Raw genomic sequence first — 3078 nt, forward strand, 5'->3', positions numbered from 1 at the left:
CACTGTAAGAAATAAAGTCGGGTGTCCTTCTGCAGGATTGTGTCTGGTGATCGGCATGTGTGACAAGTGACATACTCCTTGATATATCTTCTCAAGACATTTTCTATCTGTTTCTGTTGGAATCTTCCTTTGATTACAAGCTGATTATTACCATCTATAGAGCCACTTGTACCCAATTCAGCCAATAAAAATGCAAGGAGATGTTTTGGCTGACGATGTAATAGTTTACAGATATCTGTGAAGTTAACAAAAGAAGTTTTCTTCGTTCCTACTCGGACGACCTGTGGAGGTTTCATGACGAATTTCCTTTTCTCTCCAGCAACCATATCTGGATTCTTTTCCCTCATGATGTTGAACACTCGATTCAGTAACTCTTCACATGTATAGTCTCTTTCTGAGCCTGCCCAAGCAGGGCCTGTCCGTTTACTGAATGAGATACCATCATCTTTTTTACTATCTTCATCTTCTAGAGCTTCATCTTTCTCTAGTATTTCATCCTCATCTGGGAACTTAACATTCTTCTTTTTCTTCTTTTTCTTGCCAAGCATAATGTCAAGGTCATCCTCTGGTTCAGCTGGTTCTTGAACATCACTTTCAATCTTAAGATCCTTTACACCTTCTTCAGCTTCATCAATGTCAAATATCTTTTTTGTCTTTTTCTTTTGATTAAAGAAGTTCAAGTCGTCTAGATCATCAGAAGCATCTTTTTTCCTACTGTCCTCCTCTTCAGCTTCCATATCTTTGTCCTCAGTCAGCTCTGGCTCCCCTTCTTTTGTTTCTGAGGGCTGGGTTTCCTCTGTTTGGGCATCTCCTTCCTCATCTAACATAAAGGGCTTCTTCTTCTTCTTTTTCTTCTTGCTCATAGTAGGATCAAAAATCATCTCGTCCCCGGACATGGCTGCGGTTCGAGTGGGCTCGGCACGGACGAGAACTCGGATGGGTCAGGCTCAAGCCCTGGCAGCAACACCGATACTGCCGATACCTCCCCCACCACCGCACTCCAACTGCCCTTTCTTGATGCTAAAATGCGGAAGAGGAAAGTCATTTTGAGGAAAAGTGCAGTGGAGGAAGAGCTCATGATGAAAGCTCACATGATGAGAATGAGATGGAGTTGTCAGGCAAGGGCTGAGATGACACCCCGGTCTGGCCGGTTTGGATCTTATGTGACCTTCACCTCATGTCTTCCATTCTTGTTGTTTTGTAAATTCTGGTTCAACCTAAAAAGTGTGCATCTTGAGCAGTTTAGGGCAATTGATTTAGGAGATTAACTTTTGAATTCAAATGTTGTTTTGGGTCATGGGTTATGTCAGTTGTTGTTTAAGGGTTAACATAGTTTTTACTTCGAACTTTCATGTATAAAACTATGATTTTTGGAAATGATAGGACACAACAGTCTTGGAGAGGAAACTCTCACTGTTCTCCAGAATTGCTGGCCTTCTGACAAATAAAATTTGGTGGACTTATCCCTGGGTCTGTGTGTAGGTTGACAGTGACAGGAGGCTGGACCCTCTTTGTCTAGTAACAATAAGGAGATTAGCAAGATGGTAAACTAAACCCACTTCTGCAAAAGTGAAAGCAAACCCAAAAAAGGCATCAGGAAAGAATAAATCTTTAGCCAAAAATAAAAAATGCAACCAAAAGGAAAGGGAGAGCAATACACAAACAGGCCCAAGTGGCTAACCAAGAAACTAAAGACAATTTACTTGCAGAAAATAGAGAAACTAAAAAAACGAGGAAGTCACATACCATGATAAAACCTGGGATGTGATATTGATCAGATCTGCCTTCTTTCTCTCCTGCTTCTTGAGAGACTACTTCCTCCTCCACAGCAAAAGGATTCTGGCTTTGTTGGTTCTATTTATACCTGTCAGAGCAAGGTCCTTTTGGATTGTATGACACAGGATTGAGAGTAATGGGACAGCATTGATAGGCTATGGCTGTGGTGGTATGGGTGTGTGTGTTGAGGGGTAGACAGAGGGAGCAGCATGGGAGCTATAGTGGCACATGGAGGAAGTGGGTGGGAGAAGAAAGGGGAGGACAGACTGTTACTTTGGTGACCCCCTAAGCTCTGTTTGCCAGGGTTCATACTCTTACAAAGTCTTTTCCCTTGAATCTGGACTGGCCTTATGACCTGCTTTAACCAGTAAATGTAGCACAGGGCCAGCTCTGTGCCAAAGCCTGCAGAAGACTGGCAGATTTAGCTTTTGCACCCTTGTGAACCCAGATGCCATGAATAGGGTGACCAGACATCCCACTTTTTAACAATTTGTCCCACAGAGAACAGGAAGGAAATATATGGTTTTCAGCTGCCATGTGGCTATTTCGCCAGGATATGAGTTTTATATTATTTTTGTTAATTTTATGTTAAACTGTAATAATAATAAATAATTGTTGAGAAGTGGTTATCCAGAACTGCTTATCAAAGTTTGCATTGTTGTCATGCCCTGCCCTGCCCCGTCCCCTGCCCCACCCCACCCCGCCCCGGCCACATTGTCCTGCTTTACCAATGTTAAAATCTGGTCGCCCTAGCCATGAACAAAGCCAACTATCAAGAGGCTGCCATGCTATGAAAGCCTGATAGAGACACACGGAAGAGCACTATTGTGGGCTGAATGTTCGTGTCTTCCCCAAATTCATAGGTTGAAATCCTAATCTCCAGTGTGACTGCAGTTGGCAACAGGGCCTTTGGGGGATAATTAGGTTAAAAGTCATGATGATGGGGTCCTCACTGAGAGCACATGTAGTGTGAATAAGATGGAGTCGTCAGACCAGGGCTGAGATGACACAGCTGGTCTGACCAGCTTAGGTCCTATGTGACCTTCACCTCATGTCTTCCATCCTTATTGTTTTGTAAATTTGCCTTTGACCTAAAAGTGTATATCTTGAGTAGTTTAGGACAATTGATTTGGAAGATTAACTTTTGAAATGGAATGTTGTAATGTGGATCATGGGTTATGTCAATGTATTGTTTACTATGGGTCATGGTGGTCACGGGTTATGGCAATTACTGTCATTTAAACTAAGCATTAAGTACTGTTGTTTAAGATAAGAGTTAGTACAGTTCTTGCTTTTAACTTT

The 3078-nt window shown here is 42.3% G+C and overlaps 1 pseudogene across 1 annotated transcript in view; it reads right to left on the reverse strand.

The window, feature by feature from the left end:
* LOC100947534 overlaps positions 1-2599 on the reverse strand; it is a 3578-nt pseudogene extending 979 nt beyond the window's left edge. Inside the window, exons 1-2 of the transcript XR_001161053.2 lie at positions 2588-2599; positions 4-982 (exon numbers count right to left, since the gene is read on the reverse strand). The product of XR_001161053.2 is annotated as a eukaryotic translation initiation factor 2 subunit 2 pseudogene (transcript). The remainder of the gene's footprint in view (positions 1-3; positions 983-2587) is intronic.
* Between the last annotated feature and the right edge of the window lie 479 nt (positions 2600-3078).

Source organism: Otolemur garnettii, unplaced genomic scaffold (assembly GCF_000181295.1).
Source record: "Otolemur garnettii isolate 467f Iridium unplaced genomic scaffold, OtoGar3 scaffold00013, whole genome shotgun sequence".
In the NCBI taxonomy this organism is placed as follows: Eukaryota; Metazoa; Chordata; class Mammalia; order Primates; family Galagidae; genus Otolemur; species Otolemur garnettii.